The sequence below is a fragment of the Sciurus vulgaris genome, assembly GCF_902686455.1.
Source record: "Sciurus vulgaris genome assembly, chromosome: 14".
Taxonomy (NCBI): domain Eukaryota; kingdom Metazoa; phylum Chordata; class Mammalia; order Rodentia; family Sciuridae; genus Sciurus; species Sciurus vulgaris.
Genome location: NC_136475.1, coordinates 90,921,207 through 90,940,972, shown reverse-complemented (window position 1 = coordinate 90,940,972; position 19,766 = coordinate 90,921,207). Strand labels below are relative to the sequence as shown.

The 19,766-nt window shown below is 44.7% G+C and overlaps 1 long non-coding RNA gene across 1 annotated transcript; it reads left to right on the top strand.

The window, feature by feature from the left end:
- Positions 1–2,495: 2,495 nt before the first annotated feature.
- LOC306643807 lies at positions 2,496–10,022 on the top strand. The gene is made up of 3 exons (XR_013759057.1): positions 2,496–2,720; positions 2,891–2,983; positions 8,867–10,022. It is a non-coding gene; the product is annotated as an uncharacterized lncRNA (long non-coding RNA).
- The last annotated feature ends 9,744 nt before the right edge of the window (positions 10,023–19,766 follow it).

The following is a 19,766-nucleotide window of genomic DNA, read 5'->3' as shown; positions in this document are numbered from 1 at the left end:
ATCAGAAGTGACATGTGTACAGGTGATTTGGACTCTTGGAAGCCAACTCAGCCTGAGATCAGCAGGAAGGAAACTCATCCAGGAGTGCTTTTGGGATTCAGACTGATTGCAGAAAAGGAAGGAAGCGGGGCAGAGGGGGAAGGTCAGCAGCGATGGCCATGTGACAGACACAATTAGGGCTTCAGCTGACCCGGCACAGCTCTGAGACTGGAATGACTCCACGTTGCCCTGGGTTGTGGTGAGGAAGTGGGCCTTTAGAGCCCTGAGTTGATTGTCGTCTGCCCCCGGAAGGGAAGGAGACCCTGAGTGAGGTGCCGCTGTTCAGCCCAGGGGCTCCTGAGGGGCTCCAGCTGAAGACTCTCTGGTGGCAGGCTACAGTGTGCAGTACGTGCACCCCTCGCCGTCCTGGCTCATAAAACCCTCACGTGTAATCTTACTCTCATGGGCCCTCTGAACAGAGAACATTCCAAGGACTGAGAGGAGGTTGGAGCCACAAGTTGGAAGAAGCCTGGGTCCCTGAGAGACTGCCTGGAGCAAAGCTGCTCAGACTAAAAATGTTGAGCTGAGCAATCCATATGTCCTTTCTGTGTTAGTGCAAACATTTGGAGTTAAAGTGAGGCGGGCAGACAAAGGCATCAAAGGGAACACTGGAAAGAGGCTTGGGGGCCTGGAGAGTGTATAACCTCAGAGATGCAAGAGTGGGATACCATAGCCTGAAGAACTGGAATGTGGGTTCCTTTCTCTGGCCCATGTTGTGCACAGATGGCCTTGGTAAGGACCACCCAGGACTGCATGGCCTGGCAGTGAAGGCGCCGCAGTTGAAGGTTTCCCCTCGTTCTCACACCCAGCCCACTCTTGCTAACTGTGCCATCTTAGGCCCTTTTGGGATCACTGTGACTCTGGCTGAGGTGAGAAGGCTCACTGAGCCTGACCAGTGTGACCTGGGGGCTCTTGACTGACATGGGCTTACCAACAATCAGGCAGGCCAAAGCCAACCAACCTGAGTTACTGGGAAGAAGGGGAGAAACGTCAAGGGCGAGTCACAGACAACCATCCGAGGCCAGGCTGGGCCGACTTGGTTAACAGAGGATAGCCAACGTTTTTTGGCCCCATATTCTCTGAGCAAGAGCAGGAGGAGGAATTCACTGAGGCCACTTTGCAAAACCAGCTTGTCACCCTGCTGTGCCTGTAGCACTGGTGCGCAGCGTGGGCTGGAGGGAGATGGGCAGGGTTTTCTAAATGCCACCCCAATGCAGCTGGCCTTTATGGGACAGGCAAAGGGTCAGTGGCAGTTAAGAGAGAAACTCCATCTAGTCTCCGTTGCCTCAGAGCGGGAAGGGTGGCTGACTGGCAAGCTTGCAGAGGGCACGGGGCAAGGTGGAGGGAGATGGGAAGGCGGTCAGCCAAGCACAGCACAGTTGCAGAAATGTTGATCCGTGTGGGAGAGAGTACGAGTGAGGGACAGTGGAGCCGCAGCTGACTTCAAGCCGGGGGAGGAAAGGCGTGAGTCCAGGTCATTAAGGAGGAACACTCCACTGTCTCCTCTGTGCCGCCCTCAGCTCCGCCTCGGGGAGCGCGAGGTGACAGACTCGGAAGAAGGGCAGTGTTTCCCGGCCGACTCCCACTGTCTCTCGGTTTCTATGGCTGCGACCTCGGCCTCAGCTCTTCTCCGCCTCAGTTTCAGTTCATGAGCCCGCCTGGCTGAGCTTAGAGTTCTGGCACATATTCAAAATGCCACAGCCTCTTGGCTTCTGTCCAAGTGCTGCTCCAGGTGGCCTGGACGGTGGCCCTGGGTGAAGGTAGACGGCGGTGTGGTCAGGAAAGTGTGCAGGTGGTGCTAACAGTGGCATACCCAAACGGGTCTTAGGTTATCCTACTTGGAAAACAAACAAACAAACAAACAAACAAAAACATGGTGCCCAAGTTCTATCTGAAATTAAAAATTCCGAGGTAAGAGATGATACCTCCTTGGTACACACAGATGCTGAATATTGCATGGCACATAGTTACTGGTTGACCTGACATTCAAGTTTGACTGTGCAGCCTATTTTACAGAGCAAGTGTGGCAGCCCCTCCTGGCCTGGCTTGGATGGACGGGGAGCTGGGCTAGGGGTGCCTCCTCCCAGTTCCTAGGGGCAGCTCTTCCTGCTGTAGAGAAGGGAGACACAGCTCCCCGCCACCCCGCGTGCCTCCGGCTCCCAACCCCTGGTTCTTCCCACCAGCGATTCTCTCACACTTTCCTTCATTCATAAAACTTACCAACCAGGCCCGGGCCACCGGGGTGGGGTGTCGGGCCACCACACATCTGTGTGCTGCCCTGAGGCTGGCTCACAGGCCGCTGCGGTTCCAGCATATTGGTGATCATGATGGAGCTTTGTGACCCCGCGGGAGGAGTTTCCAGGCCCTGTTGTGTCAGGCAGGGGGGCAGGGTGCCCTGGGAGTGGCTTACGGGAAGGGAGGTTTGGTGGCTGGAAGGACTGAGAGGGGCAGGAAGGACAGAGTGAGCTGACAGGGAAGCAGAAGGCCTGTCAGGTGGGTCCCAGGCCATCAGCCAGGGGAGAAGACAGGGCAGGAGGACAGCAAGAAGCTCACAGTTAGGGTTATTAGTTTCCTTAGGAAACTGTCACAAATGTCCACACATGTGGATTAAAACAACAGAAATGTATTCTCTACCAGTCCCGGAGGCCAGAGTCTAAAACTGAGCGATGATTTCGATGAAGGTACAGACAGGGCTGTGCTCCTCTGAGGCCCCGGGAGAATCCCAGCCCTGGGTGGGCAGCTGGGGTGGCTCCCGGCGTCCCCGGGTTATGTTCCCTGGCTCCATCCTCTGCCCCTGCCACTGCCCTGCCGCCTCTGCCTCTCAGACCTCTCCCCGCCCGCTCTTGTGCAGACATGTGACTGCGTTCAGGGCCCGCCATGGAGATGCAGGAGCAGCTCCCCCTCCTTGCAAGATCCTGACTTCCTCACATCTTTGCAGCAGAAGGTAACCACTCTTGGGCCGTGTCTGGTCTTCTCCTGGGAGTCAGGGTGTGGACACACTCAGCAGGCACGAGGAGGAACTGAGCATATGCCAGGATACCCAGGGTCCCTTCGAGGACTCGCCTGGGACACCCGGCCAGGCTCCTGTCCTCTGGTCCTTAGAGCAACGCCTGGAAGCACAGGCAGAGTGGTCACACTCCTCCATGAAGACCATCACGTGCCCTGGGACGCGCCCCGGTAGGTGTTGTGACTGGGTGCTGCTTTGGCCTCACCTGCTGTAATGTGGCCGAGGGAGGGCGAGGGTTCTGGGGGCCCCTCACCCAGAAGCCAGCCAGCGAAGTGCAATCTCATTTTGTGCACGGTAAGCTGAGGTCCGGTGGTTACGGCCCAGGCATCAGCCTGACTCAGCACCGAAGCGTCCTGGGCTGCCGAGTGTGATGAGCTTCGCCCTGAGCAGCACTTTTTCACTCAGACGGAGGCCCTGCTTCAGCCCCCGGGTGACGGCGAGGCCAGGCACGTCTTCCTTCAGCTGTGCCCCGGCTTAGGAGCACAGCACAGACACGCGTCCACAGAGGAGCAGCAGGAGGGCCATGGGGGTAAGCAGGTGGGCTGTCTGTGACTTTGGGCAAATCGCCATACTTCTCCAAATCTCAGGTTCTTCATTTGAAAATGAGGGTATTGTGAAGTGTGTGGATTTCTGAGAACTAGGAATACATACGTTTAAAATGCCTGGTGCCACGTTCAGCATGGTGGGGGTCTGCAGGGGCAGCCACGCCCCCGGGGCCCCTCCAGGGAAGCTGTATCGCTCTCCCTCAGTCTCTGCATCCAAGCTCCCGACGGCCCTGGACGGTGCTCAGACTGCTCCTGTCAGGGGCCTGCTCTGTGGCGCATCCTTGAGCACACACAGCCTCACTTCCAGCGGATCTCCACAGCACGTTGGCTTTTTGGAGAAGCTTCTCTTGTCCACTCTATCTGAAATCTGTTTCTCTCCTGCTTTGCTTTTTTCCTGAAACATGTCTCTATGCAACTTGTTTGTGTTTTACCTCTCCACCTTCTCAACTGCCCATTCCTCTTGTCAAATGTCAACTTCCTGCGGTCACGGATTCTAGCTTACTTTTATCTCTATGAAATTCCCACTTAAGACAGTGCCAGGCTTATAATAGGTGCTCAAAGATACTTGTTGGATGAATCAACGAGAGTGAAGGTAAACGCTCTTCATACTGCTGTGCAGGGAACAGGACATTGGGAGGGAAGGTTAGGGACAGAGAGACTGGTTAAGAGGCCTCAGCTGCCAGATGCGGCTCGTGTGAATGTGGAGTAGCCACACAGCGTGCTGCTGTGACAGGGGGCCGTGCACCTGGAGCTGAGGAATCTTTTGAAGGTAGAGGTAATAGGGAGTGTCCAGAGGCAGGGGCTGCAGGCCTGTCTGAAGTGTCTGGGTGCGTTGTACTTCTACTTGCTGTGCTGGGGGTCTCTGGGGAGGAGCAGGTTTTCTGTGCCCATGGCCAGTGACCTTTTCCACAAGGGAGACATGGGAAAATGCATCACATGGACATTTAGAGACGGCGGATTCTACTCCAACCTTAGGGGTGAGTGCAGGTTTGACTTGAGGCAATAGGCTTTTCCTCCCTGGACTGGAGACTCTCAAGCATGGAGCAGGGGAGGGACTAACTGGAGCCCAGGAGAGATGTCGAGGAGCAGGGGGCCTGGCCCAGTGGCCTCAGCTAGGCTTGGAGGTGGACAGATTTGCACTCAGATCTAAACCACACCATTGCTAATTTATTTTATTGGACTCAATTTCCTTGTCTCTAAGATGAGATGGCCTTCCTTGTTTCACAAAGGTGCCATGAAGCTCAAGTGATTTAACTTCTCCAAGTGCCAAATGCCGTGCCAGGCGCACGGTGAACTTGCCAATTTTCTCCTCCTGAGCCCCACCACTGCCTCCACTACCCACCTGGAAGCCGGTGAAGCGTGAGACCCTTCACCTGTGCATGTCTAGGAAACGTACTCTGCCAATGCAATGAGCTCCATGGATTTTTGTGAAAAGGTCATTTAATATGAGATGAGAAATTAGAAGGAGCCTATTGTTTCTCTCCGTGGTGCCGGAATATATTACACAGAAGGAGTAAGAATCATTCTCCTCTTTCTTGCTGTCACCTTTCTGTTAGATTTTCTCACACCAGGTGTTCCAATCCCAGAGAGAAAACTTCCTCTCCTCCGTCTGACATTTGCAAAGGTGTTGATACATCCCAGTGGAGTGATTCCATGGGGGATGGTGCCACTCAGCACCCGCCCGAGTGAGGTAGCTCCCCGGTTCTATTTATGTCGTAACGATACGTTCCACTCAGGAGCGTCAGAGACTCACAGGCGCACCTGCGGCTAAGAGTGCAGTGCGGATCTGGAGTCCTTCTGAATTTTCCTTCCACAAAACTAATGTTGGCAGCTTGGGATCAATATCTTCTTCCCATATGTTTCGTACTCTGTGAAGTGTAATTGAAGCCCGCCCTTCCCAGCACAAATACATTCAGAAACTCTAAAAAGGTGATGTGAAAAAGGAAGGAAATTAACATTTGGTGAGCATCTACTACGAGCCAGGGAGGGCACGCACCTTTGCGTATGTTCTTCTCATCGAATCTGCACAAAGCCCTGCGAAAGAGAGAATGTCAGCCTCGCTTTTGCAGAACAGGAGACGGGGCTCGGCGAGATTCCGCTTCTTGCCTAAGGTCACATTGTTAGTGGTGGTAAGCAGGACGCCCAAGCCAGTGCTGCCTGACTCCAAGGCTTGCCCTCCTGTCTGTCCTGGTCCCTCCGTCTCTGATTCTGCACCCTCCCACGCCCAGCCTCTTCTCATTGAGAACAAGGACTAAATCACTGTGGAAACTTGGAAAACTCTGACACCAGATTTCAAAAGCACTTTGTTGGCCCAAAGCTGTGCTTGGACCACATCCACTTCATCTTTAGTTAAACCACGCCAGCGTCCTCGTTTCCTTGTGTATAAACAGAAGCAAAGTTGGATAGAGATGTCCGTGACCTTGGACTGAAGGAGACTTTGACTCTATTGTAGGAAGTGCGTCTCTTCCTCCAGGAGGTGAGAGGGGAGCAGTCCCAGCCCAGGGGAGGTGGATTCTTTCCACAGCGGCTCTGACGGCCTCTCGGCAGCCCTCCGAGCCCAACTCCTGGTGCTCTGTGGTTCCTGCTGGGGTGAGATTTGGCCCTGATTCTCCCTCCACCCATTAATCTTCATTTTTGTTTGTTGCTATAAAGATCCATCTTGAAGCTTTCAAGAGGCCAAGGAGGAGTTCATCCGTATCACGGCAGCATGCTTCAAGGATTGCTATTTGTTCAACCTGGCCAACTTGGATGCTGAAGAATATACTCGGGAGGAAATGGCCTTGGAATATTTCCTTGCTTTTCACTAGGTGTCCCTTTCCATTTCCAAATTTGTTCAGAGCAGCAATAACCCATTTTATTACTGTGTCCATGACCAAGGAGACAGGAATGCTTTTGTGACCCTGAGAGTGGAGTGATCCTTTGACCCCATGGTGTTCCCGGTCGCATGGTCCCCACATAACATACCTTCAGTCTGGCCTACTGTGTGAGGTCCTCTTCCAGGAGTCAGCGGATTTTGGCCCAACCTAGAAGCCACCTGGCCCTTCACTTGGCATCTGCGCCAGTTACCAAGTCACAACCTTTGGACAGCCTCTTTAGTGCTGGGCCCCAGGCTACTTCTGACACACACACCTGTGCTAAATTGCTACTACTGCTAGTAGCTGATTGTCCCCCTAATTTTTTCTATGTTTCTTGGTGATCCTCAAATAAGGGAGAGGTTTAGCTACTTGGAATTTGGTTGAATGAATAAGCATTCCTTAAGAAATGGAGAACCCTGATTTTTTTTTTTTTTCCTTGTGGTGCTAGGGATTGAACCCAGGATGTTGGGTATGCTAGATAAGAGTTCTACCAACTGAGCAAGCCTTGAGAACTCTGATCTTTGAGGTTCCTTATTTTTTTCTTTGGTGGTATTGAGGATTAAACTCAGGGATGTTTATCACTGAGTTACACTCCAAGTACTTTTTATTTTTAATTTTGAGAGAGGATCTTGCTAAGTTGCTGAAGCTGTCCTTGAACCCGTGATCCTCCTGCCTCAGCCTCCCAAGTCAGTGGGATTATAGGCATGTGCCATGGTGCCTGGCTTCCCTGTTATGTTTGCAGGAAAATGCCTTCACAAGGGCCAGGAGGGAAGATTAACATTTATTGAGCTCCCATTATTGAGTTCCTATGTTCATGGAATTTGGTTTTCTATTTTATTTGCATTATCCTACCTAATTTCTGGAAACCTCCTCCCTATTTTACAATAAAGGAAATGCCGGTTCAGAAAAGGTAAGAGAGGTAAATTTGGGACTGCAAGGTCCACCTATCCCCAATTTCAAATCTTGTGCTTTTAATCATTATAAAATCTGATTTCCCCCCTATTCCTGTTCCAATTTATATTTTGGGAGAGTCCACACAATGAACACTTGCTATAGAAACTAGGCTTACTTTTAAAAATTGATTAAAAATGATTGATTATAATAATTAGAATAAGCCATTAGGTTTTATATCATCTTGTTTATTAATTCACCAATGTTTGTTGGACACCTGCTGTTTCCAAGACCTTACAGATAGAGAATAAGGTCACTTATTCACTTCCCTCAACAGTCCAGAGTGTAGCCTCAGAGACAAACTGGTAAACTGCCATGTGATAAGTGAGCAGAGGACTGTACATAGTGGTGCCTGATCACAAAACAGAAAATAGTTCATTCTGGCCTGGGAAAGGAGAGACAGCTGTGGGGCTACTTTTTCAGGTTTGCAGCAATGGGTGGGAGTTTCTAGACAAAGACATGTTGAGAGAAATGCTTATCATAAATTGGATGGAACTGAAATTTTAAACAGAATGTGTTGGAAGGTCTAAGCAGAATCCACCAGCAGAGGTTCATCAAGATGTTTCACAGGGTGGTAGGAATAAAGGAGAATCTTCCATGGTCCAAGGTCTGGCCTTCAAGCTAATTACAGAATTAGTTTACCCAGAGTGTAGTCCATCTCATGGGTCAGCTCACACTTCATGGAAACACCACACTGTTAAATCAGAAAAGGACACAGCTCTCACCCTGGCCAAAATACCCTGCATTGCCTTCTTGTGGGCAAGTTACATGGGAGAGCAAGGTATGATCTGAAGGTTCCTTGGAACAAACACACTCAGAGGATGACTGGGTGGTCATGTAGTTTAAGTGTCCCAGCCGTCCTAGTGGCCTTTCCATCCATTTGCACAACAGAGCTATGTTTGCCATGGAGACTGGATGGTCAAGTCCTTTGCCTCTGGTCACTGCTGAACAGTACTTCTCTGTATTGCCTCTCCTTCGCTTCCATGAGTGACCAAGCTCTCTCTGCTTAACTTAAACTGCATTAATCTCTCCAATTATTAATAGGTCGGCTTTCAAACTAATGTATGTTTTGCAGTTAACTTTCAACATATGGGCTCTGACCTGATCTCTGTAGTACTATTATTAACTCTCTGCTGTTAACTTTATTTCCCCTACCCCAGCTGTTTTGCTTGTAGAGATAATGTCTATGCTGCAAGATTTGGGGGCTGACTAAATGAGAGAACATATGGGAAAAAAGCCCAGCTCGAAGCAGCTGGCTGGTTAGCTCCAGTCTCTTCTTTCTAGGACAGTTCAAGCTGTGTAAAGGACCCTGCCCAGATCTGTATCTTGCTGATCTCAGAAAACAAACATAAATTATTAAATGTACTCCCTGCTTATCCCAAACGGTGAGCAGGGAAAAGCTTTTTAATCCCGCTTTGTTTTTTTTTTTTTTTTTTTTTTTACTAATAACCGACTTTGTTTTCATACAGGTGATTTTGATTACATTTGATGGAATCTCAGAGCTGGAGAGCAACTTTTTCAGACCTACTTACTGCCTGTCAGTGAAGTTAGATGCAAGGTCACCAGGAGGATGACCTTAACACTCCCTCTGCTTGTACAGTGGTTTGAAGAATGTTCTTACTGTGGTCAGACTCCACTTTCCATGAGGTTTCAGCCTCAGACCATGGTGGAGAGCAAGCAAGATATACCAGTGACCCAACTGGGTCTCAGCCAAGACAATCAAGTTTTCTGTGCATTCTGGACATTGCACTTGTCCATTAAAGGAAAGAGATAATGAGGATTTCCTGATCCGTAGTATTGCCATTAATAACCACCATTTCAAAGTCTTTCATATTTAATCATCACATTTGACTTCCATGAGATGTTTACTACTTTTAATCCCATTTAATTGATTTTGAAATCCAACATCAGCTATGTCACAGTTAGTGAATTAGAAGGTAATATTTCTTTGCTGACTCCATATTCAGGGCTCTTACCTAGATGCTATGCTTATACTGTTTTACATGTTCAACTTCATCTCTGGCCTTTAGAACGAACTCAGTGACAGGATTAGGAAATATATGACCAAATATCAATGTGTTGGTTAATTTTGTGTGTCAACATGACTAGGCCGCTGTACCTAGTTATCTGGTCAAACATTATTGCAGATGCTTCTGTGAAGGTATCTTTTATTTATTTTTTAGATGAAAGCCTCATCAATCATGGGAAGTCTTTAATAGGAAAAGACTGACCTTCCAGGAAGAAGAGAGAATTCTACCATCAAATCACCTTGTGGCTCTAGCTACAACTCTTCTTTGGGTCATCCTTCGTCTATTCATGTTCTAACAAAATATCATGGACAGGGTAATAGAAATGATTCCTCACTTTCTGGAGGCTGGGAGGTCCAGAGTCAAGGTGTGGGCAGGTTTGGTGTCTGGAGAACCTGGTTACTGTTTCCAAGATGGTGCTTTTTGCTGTGTCCTTACATGGCAGAGGCAGAAAGACAAAAGGGACAGCACTGTGTCCTCACAGGGCAGAAGAAATGGAAGGGCCCAAAGGACATATGGCGCGGCGCTTTTCAGTCAGGGCTCCAGGGACAGGACTGCCTCCTGGTGGCCTAAGGGGCAGAGAACAGAGCCAAAAAGATTACTCTCCAAATAAAAGATTGTTCTCTCAAATCTACTGGAATTAGCCTTGCTGGGTTTTAGACTTGCTTGGAATCTGCCAACCTGTTTTTTTTGAGTTGCTTCTTAAATGGAATTGTCTGTCTTCGGTCTGTCATACCTTGCGTTTCAGAAGCAGGTAACTTGCTTCATGTTTTAACATCTGGAGAGAAGTTTTGCATCAGGATAAATCACATGGAATCTTATGCATACCTGACTTAGATGATATTCTGCAGCTGATGTTGGAATGGACTAAGACTTCAGGGCATTTGGGGATGGGATGAATGTATTATGTATTAAAAAAAATAAACTTGGATTTTGTGGGACCAGAGGTCAGAGTGCCAAAGGTTGGATTGTATTCCCTCCAAATTTGTGTATTGAATCCAAAGCCCCCAGGATCTCAGAATGTGACTGTATTTGGACATAAGGCCTTTATAGAAGTGATTAAGGTGAAATGAGGTCTTACGAGTGGGTCCTACTCTAATTGGTGTCTGTATAAGAAGAGGAGGTTAAGACACAGACACATGGACTGCAGAGCAGCCACGTGAGGACACAGGGAGAAAGTAGCCATCTGCCAGCCAAGGAGAGAGGCCTCAGAAGAAATCAACCCTACCGGCACCTTGGTCTTGGCCTTCATTCCCAGACTGAAAAAAACCAATTTTTGTTGTTTAAGCCACCTACTTTGTGGTATTTTCTTATGGCAGCACTAGCAAAGTAATATAGCCACCAAAATCACTTAGATAATTCAGTGGGGGAAGACATCAGCTCCACCATTTATTGGCATGAGGGAGATGAATCTTGTTTCTTGCACTGACTTTGTTATTTCAGAGTTGATATTATATAGACCCAACTTTAATTATTTTTCCATCTCTGATTTTTCAAATGTAGCATCATATTTTATCAAGCCTTCTGCCTTAATAGCCTATGAAGTATTTTGCTTCTGAGATCATAATCAACTCTGTTTCACTTTAGTAAGAGTATCTTTCTTTCCTTCTTAAAAAAATTTATACTGTGATTTTAAGTGCAGAAACTCTTGGAAGTAAAAGTCTGCTTTGGATTCCAACAAAGTTTCCTCATTTCATCTTCATCTCTAATGTAGATTTCAGTCTCTCCTGCTTGAAGTCTTGCTTTTAGACACTCTCTGGAGCCAAACTATCTAAAGCTGGCCTCCTTCCACCAGAATGAACTGCAGAACTGAGGAACCTCCCCCGTAGGAGCATTCTTGACCTCTCCTACTTCTCCCCATGAACACTGAAGAATCTGTCCTGACAGAGGGATCTTCTTTCCAGTCCTGGGTTTTATATGCCCGGATTCCAACACTTAAGTACAAATACATATGAAGAAATTACTGAAAATTCCTTGTTGACATCTCATTTCCTGGCTGTAGTTACCGTGCCCAAAGAAAGGAAATAGCAGTGTAAGTGTGAAGAAGGCCCTGCCAGTGTGGTCAGCAGACTTGAGGATCATCTTCGTGCAGCTGTGATGCTTGACAGGAGGAACACCGCTTATCCTTAGTCTGCTTTTTTGGATGACCAGAAAAATCTTGCCTGTTTCCCATTTTAAAAATGTAAATGGATCTACATTCATAACCAAGTGAAAACTATGTTAAACAGAGCTGATTTTTGTTTTTTTGAACTTTGAGTATTTTAATTTTAAAGCCCCTATTGGAAACAACAAAAATTATGTAGAAAAGTATTGACAATCAGGATGGCAGGACACCTACCAGAGGTGTTCCCATGTTGCCTAGAGTAATATTTGTTTGTTCGTTTTTACATTCCAAAGAGGGATGCTCCCCAACCCTCCCCTCAACATCCATAACAACAAACAAAACTAAGCTAGACTTTTGTAGATCCTGGCTATGTGGGTCCCAGGGAGTTTTGATCTTGCAGGTATTTGATGGGTAACTATAGTTCTGGCTGATTGACAGAAGAGGGAGGGCACGTTGGGAGTCTTGATTTTGTCACTTGCTCATCGTATAGCCTTGGGCTAAGTCATTCGGACTTTTTGCTTTGGTAGAGGAACAGTATCTGTTTCACAAAGTTTTGTGTGCTTCCAATGAGATAATGGATGTGAATTCACTCTTGAAACCATAACTGGGCTATGCAGATGTTAGTCATTATTTTCAAACAGCATCTGTGACCTAGTTTTGATTGTGGTTTACTTTTGGAGAGAAGAACATTAGAAAAGCCACTTGGCTCATCTGGAACAAACCTAATCCAATGACTTGAATATCAATGATCACATTAAAGGCAAAAGCCCTCTGCAAAAATAGACTGGCTCCAAGGACTGTCCTTACTTTCTAAATTTTTATTTGCTAATTAATTATAAGTGGCATTTCCATCAGCACACTAAATTTTGGAAGTCGATTTAAATAAAAATCAAGCTCTTCTATGGAGCATCTCCTCCAGTCTCCTGCTTTGCTCAGCGTCGAGAAGCAAAGCACTTCTTGGAGTCCTTCCCTGTTCAAATATTTCCACCATTTGTAAGGAACTTGCTTTTGTCATTTTTACTTTGTTTCTCAAACAATTTTAAAATAGTTTTTCTGTATTTTCCCCTTAGGTGTTTTATGTAAGAGAATTTTTTATTGCCCAGTGGCCATATGGAAGAGATTAGTCATTTAAAAACAAGGAAGTAACTGTTGGTTCATGGTATCACACATCAGATGGAAGTCTTGGGGATTACTTCACTTTTTCCTCCCAAGCTCTCCATTCCCCCATTTATCAGGCAATCACTTCACTGTCTCCTGGTTCAGTGAATATTTTGTAGAGATTCAGAGACAGGGACTGCATCAAGAACCCTCTCGGATTGTCCATTCAGGCAACTTTTTCTTCTTGTGTGCAGTTTAATCCAAACACCCTTCGCCCATGACCTTATCCTCATTTTCTCTTCACTGCTGATGTCTTACATTGGGTCATTCACAAATCTTTACTCTTGTCTCATTGGCCTTTGGGGTAGTGGTCCACCAGTACTGAGCAGCACTTCTGTTGAGTAGTTCTCTGAACAAGAATGAGCACTAACGATGCAAAAGGAGGGCATGTGTTGTGCTGCAGGAGACCTAGGTCCCAGTGGTGGTGCAGCCTCTAGTTAGCTCCAGCGTGCAGCTATTGTCCCTAGCACTCTCCGGGCCTCCGTTTACTTATCTGAAAAATGGTTTGGGGAGGATAACCTCCAGATCTTCTCCAAATTTGAATGTTCCATAGTTATCAAGTTTGTGATATATGGAAAGAATATGGATTTCAAAGTCCAGAAGACCTGGGCTCTGTGTGACTTTAAGGAAGTTACTAAAACTCTGTAAGTCTTAGTATTCTTTGTCCATAAATTGGGGATGATCACATTCACCTCAAAATTATGAGACATAAATGGACTTCTGTGTATAAAATACTGCAAACTAGGACAGAGGTAATTAATTGTTTCCAAGCTCCACTCCCATTGTTTCCTTAATGGAGTCCAAACCATGTGGAACCAGAACCAGAAGGGTGTGCACACCTGGCAGTGGAGCAGGAGACTGTTGGCTGGTTCGGATCCCTTCACCCTGGAAGCTGGTGGCGTATGTAGGGTGGGAATGCAGCTTGACGTCATGGCGAGTTCCCTTCTACCAAGACTATCTGGGTGCTCAGGAACTTTTCATGCAGCATTATCTTATACTCTTTTCAGAGAAAAAAATTGGTATGCATTTTCTGACACAGGACACAGAGGACATTTGTGATGCAAAGATAGCCTGGGAGATGTAGTAAGGACAGATGGCAAGATGCTGTAACTTCTAGGACACTCTGGCAACTTATATAGACAATGAAGCTGACAGAAAATGAGAAATCAGGACTGGGTCAGGGTGTGGAGATGTGGCCATCACAGCAAGGTGGCTTTTTTCTCTGCAACTGAAGAAGTGTTAATGTTAATAACTTGATTAGAATGTAACATGGGAGATCAGAAATGACAGCTGCTTTTGGAATGCTGGCCTCACCAAAATTCTGCTTTACTTCTTCTCAAATGTTCTGAGCATTCAGTACAGAATCTCAGTAGCCTGCATTCTTTGCAAAGGAAGGGCCTGACAGAACACTTCAGTGGTCATGGGATGGAAGGAAATGGAACAGTGGAAATGCTCTTCTATATTCAGAATGAGGAAAAATTAATCCATTGTACCGTGTAGCTTGGCGAGCGTGGGGCTTAGCAAGGTGTCGTATGTAGATATGTCTCCATGTTTGAGATGACTATATTCGCTCTATAAACTAACCATGTGGCAGGGATGCCCAAATAGTGAATTCAAAGGCAAACTGCATTCTGGGGGGAATCGTGACTTCTTAAGTGAGATGTCATCTCTCATTCAAGGGCATAACCACGGTGTTGTGCTCAGTGGTGTGGACTACAGTTTAAGAGGAAATGGATCATATTCATCCAGACCATGGAGCTCTGCCCATGTCATTTTGCAATGCCTACCCCTTGGGAAAATGGCTGTTCCTCTCTCAAGACCCTCAGGTACATCTGCTCACCTCATACCCTGAATTGCTGCAAATGCTGCACCGCCATGCAAGGCATTCATCAGGGGAACCTCCATGAGCCCTGGATTCTTTGGGGGCACAGACTCTTCTTACTCAAGTTCGCATCACTACTGCCTAGGGGAGAACACCATCAGTGCTGCACATTCGCTTGTTGAATAGAAGACGAATGATAAGACATTCAAAAGCATTTAATTAGTCATATATTTTCTTGGCAAGTATTTTTGTGGTACTTTGGCTATGTTTGGGATACCATCATGTGATAGAACAAAAGAAAACTCGCCTAGATCCTGTCTCATGGATTCTTCAGTCTAGATGATATATATTTTTTTTATGTGAAGAGAGAAAATTATGACTATCTAATCGGGGCATAAAGATCATAGGAGAGTGTGGCAGTGATGTCCAGTATTTAAAGAGCTGGACTAGGGAGCATATTCAAGCATGTTCAATTGGCGAAAAAAATTGGTGAAAATTTGAGGAGGACATTTCCAACCAAAAAAAAAAAAAAAAAAAAAAAAACCAGTCTGGAGTGGTTGGTAGATAGGATGATTTTCTTTGACAGATGGCAAACTCTGCTGGAATGGTGGTGTTGGTGCTAATATCCATGAGGCCCATCTGACCAGGTGGGTGAGATGTCTACTCAGCAGAAGAATAGAGAGCCCAGCTCTCAGTCCTCTATGGTCCTAAAGAGTTGCTGTTTTCCCTGACAAAGTGGTTCCCAAAATTTTGCAGAAGGGACATTTGGTCCCAGAGTCTTACATTTTCTTGTCAATTTAAAATTTGAAGGTAAAGTGGAATATAAGATCTACATGTTGAGAAAGGTTTGTAGGTACTTCACTGATAAGATCTAGGAAAGAATTGGAACACAGCTACAGGGTCCCTTATTTGTTTTGGTCACTCTGATAGATGTATATGAAATGAATATGAAACTTCACTTGTGAATACAGGTTCCTCAGGAGGACACAGGCCAGCTGCTATTAACAAGTTTTATGGGCATGTTAAAACCATGGTTTTAACAGAGAATATAATTTTAGAATGAATTTTCTTAGATGTGGCTGTTAATCTCCATAAGGAGAAGAGGTAATAGAGGCATCCCAAGGTCTAAATTTTCCTAGGAAAAATAAGCATTTATTCTTTCATTTATTCAAAGACATGTATTGAAAAGAACTTTTACTAATCACTCTATGGACCATTTTTCAAAAATAGACTAAACATGTAAAATGGGTAATGCAATTCAATTATAGTAACAATCCTTTAAAACAGGTACAATTATTGTGCCAATTTTACAGAGGAAGGAATTGAAATATCAGAGAGGATGGATAATTTGTCCAAGGCTACAGAACTGGCTAGTGCTAGAACCAGCTGAGACTGCAGGATATCAGCCTGGAGGCTTTTGGGTTAGGGACAGTTAAAGGGAATTGGATGTGACGGTGCATTTATTCAACATGATTTTCCATCTTCCTAGTTCATTCTAGAGCTTAAACTAGGAACTGGGAACACAGATGGAAGTCACATCGCTTGTCCTTAGGAGACAGTTTGGGGGAGCAGGGAAGTAGTTGTGATTTTATTATTGGTGAAGCATGTAGGGGTGGAATGAGGTTAGGAGAGGGAACAGATATGAAGGAATTCACGCAGAAGGGCAATTTGAGGTCATATAAACCCCAGCAAAGTGTGGTTTGGATGGTGGTAGAGAGAAGTGGTAGAGGGTAAGAAAGAGTGGCCCGCAAACAGACTTGTAGGGGATGGAAGAAGTGTTGATTAATAACTATAATAAAACATTGAAAATGAAAAAATTCACAAGAAAAGTACAAGATGAACTACTGTCTGTGACTTTCAAGGGGAGCAAAACCATTTCCAGTTGCAGGCAAGCATGGGAAGTTTCTTGGAAAAGGTGGTATCTGATCTGGGCTTTGGGGAATGAGGCAGATGTGGACATGTTTAGATAAAAATAATTAAGATAGGAAGTCAAGGGAGATTTCAAGATATCATATTAGATGAAGGTTGCATTTCCAGTTGCTCAGTTGCTTGGAATTATAGCAGAGGGAGAACTGATTCTCAGTAAGGTGGGTGAAATGGGGAATTCACTGAAGTGCAATGTTGGACAGTCAGAGTCTCTTAGATTCAGAAATTCAGGTGCATTGAACAAAAGACAAGAAAGAGCACATTGGAACCAAGTTAGTTACAACAGTAATAGCAGCAGCTGGTTTACCACAGAGGGGAGGGCTATCACAAACAGAAACAATGAACAAATTTGGCACAGAAAAACCTGTATAACAGAAAATCAGCCTAAATTTAGCTGACCCATGGGCTGCACAGTGAACTGGTGTTTGAAGATGCCCTGTGTTCTCAACTGGCAAGTGGAGAGCCAAGGTGGGGACAATCTTGAAGGGCTTCTGCTGTGGGAGACCAGGGGATCATAGCAACAATGCTGCATTGTAGGTGTCCCAGCAAGCACCTACAATGTGGCTTAGGGTGTAGGTAGCAGAACATGATTGAAACAGGCAGAGATTATATCTGAGGGATTCGAATCAGAGCTATGGATGGGAATACCTCTGCTTTTCTTTGAGTCTGCTGGTTCACACAACCAGTTGAAGAGGGTTGAAAAGTCGAGTGGGTGGGTATGATTACTCTTAGGGACAGAGCCAGGGAAGACCATATTCATGGACAGCAGAGTGTGAGAGACCTGTAGAGAGTTGGCTCCCTCACCTCTGTGTAGAATTCTCAGGAGGCTCCTGAGATACAGACTTCCAACAAAGATTGGTATCTGCTTGGCTCTGGGGTTGTGTTGATCTAATCAATCCAGAGAAGATTTCATTCAACAAAGTCTCTAAGGCCTGATTAGGGCCAACCCACAACTGCTGGAACTACCCACTTAGACTCTGCAGCAACCCCAGCCTGGGTGTGCATCAAAGTGGTCTATCTGGACAAAATTCCCAATTGACGGCACTTCCTGTTTCATTCTATCTTCTACAGGTAAAAGGAATCTGAACCCTATTTTAATCAACTTCAGTTTTAGGCCACTTCAACTTACAGCCTGGAGAACAATGCAAAAAGAGGGTTTAGCAATCCCAGATCCTTACTTTCTCTAATAGCTCAAGAAAAAAAAAAAAAAAAAAGTGGAAAGAGACATTTGGGCATAAGCAGTGATCATCCATCCTGATTGAGAGTTTTGACAACCTCAGTGAAGACAATTCCTTCATTTTTCATTAATAATTTTTTCTTTTCTTTTCTTTTTTTTTTTTTGGTGTTCTTCCTGTGCTAATTGGTTTGTGGATATCTTTCTATAACTCTATTTATCTATCTCACCTTTTCTTATCTCTTAATGAACTGTTTATTTACTTATTTATTTTTTATTTATTTATTTTTTTTTAGTACTGTGGATGGTATAGTTGACACCTGCTATTTATTCTAATACTACATCTAGGTTTTTGGCTATTTGTTGTTTCTGCTATTGGCAATTGATAACCCCACTCTTCCTGTTTTTGTGGTACTTAGTGTTGTAAAAGTCAAAATAGAGACAGGGTATTTATTTTAATGTTGTATGTTGTTTCTTCTTTATGGATATTGTTTGTTTCCACCTTTTCGGTGAAGTGCTGGGAATCTACTGGCACACTACAAGTTTACATAGTAGAAACTGTGCTACTGTGCTAAACCCAGCCAATACACAGTGCACCTTGCTCTACACATAAACTAACCATGCCCAAACATCAGGGATACTTTAATACAAAAAGAATAGAAGAAACAAAAACTCCCAAACTAACAACCAAGATGCAAGTAAGAACAGGGGACCCTTCAGGTCCACTGATATCCAACCCTATAGCATAAATAGAGAATTAACACAAGTTCTGTGGACATTAGAGCTATGAGGGGTCTCAATGTAGATCATGTCCATATCCCTTTCGAATATACAGAGTTGTTAAATGAAGAACAAAAATCACAGAAAGTGTACCCCATGTACCACTGTACACAACACAATTGCCCCAACTCTTTTGAAACCTATAGCAAAAGAGGAATCCTCCAACTCTGATATACACTGATATACACTGTATCAAAATACACTAAAATACACTAATCATAACCAAAGAACTAGCAGGGAAAGTTTGCTATAAAATACATTTGGAAATATTTTCAAAAATTCACAGCAACCTGATATCTCAGAACACATTTTTAAGAGAAGAATGTTCCCTAAAAACACCCAGACATATGAGTGGAAGATCAATCCATCCCAACAGATTCATAAAACTCAACACAGGTATACATGAAAGATGAAAAAATGAGATAACATCATACCTCCTAAATTTCATAAGTCATCTATGTCAAATTCCAAAGTTTGATGAAATATCAGATAAATAATAATAAAAGTGATCAATGAATTCCAAGAGATCAAAAAAAAACTAAATGAATTAAGTAAGTCAGTACAGGATATGAATTTGAAATTCAACAAGGAGATAGAGTTAATGAAAAGGAATCAAAAATAAATCTTGGAAATGAAAGTTACATTCAGTTGAAAGTTTCTCTTAGAGAAGAGACTTGGCTGAAGATGAAATCTCAGAGCTAGAAAGTAGCCAGTTTTGAACAATCAGATAGTATCAAAGAAAAGAAACCTGAATATATAAATAACTCTGGGAATATATTAAGAGACTAAATTCAAGAATTGTTCAGATCAAAGAGAGTTGTGAGATACAGACTGAGGGCATCAATAACTTCTTCAGGGAAATAATGGCAAAAATCCAAACCTTGAGGATGAGGTGAACATACAGATACAAGAGGTATTTATATTTCCATTGAGAAGATAAAAAAAGAACCTCTCTATGACATACTATAATTAAAATGCCTATACAGAACAAGAATAGAATTTTAATATCCTGAGGAGAAAAATGGCAGGTTACATTTAGGGGTAAACCAATCAGAATTAATTCTTATTTCTTAGCACAAACTGAAAAATCCAGGAAGTCTTGGAATGATGTGTTCCAAGCCCTGAGAGAAAATACCTGTTAACCAAGATGGCTATACCCAACAAAGCTATCCTTCAAAGTCAAAGAAGAAATGAAAACCCGGGAAGATAGGCAGAAACTGAAAGAATTTGTGACTACTAAGCCAGCACTACAGAAAATGCAGAATGAAATACTACACACAGAAGAAGTTAAAAAATATTCACAGATGGATAACTCTCATTTGTAGAGTGGCTAAGCACATGAGAAATAGAACCAAATTAAATATTAGAAATAAATAAA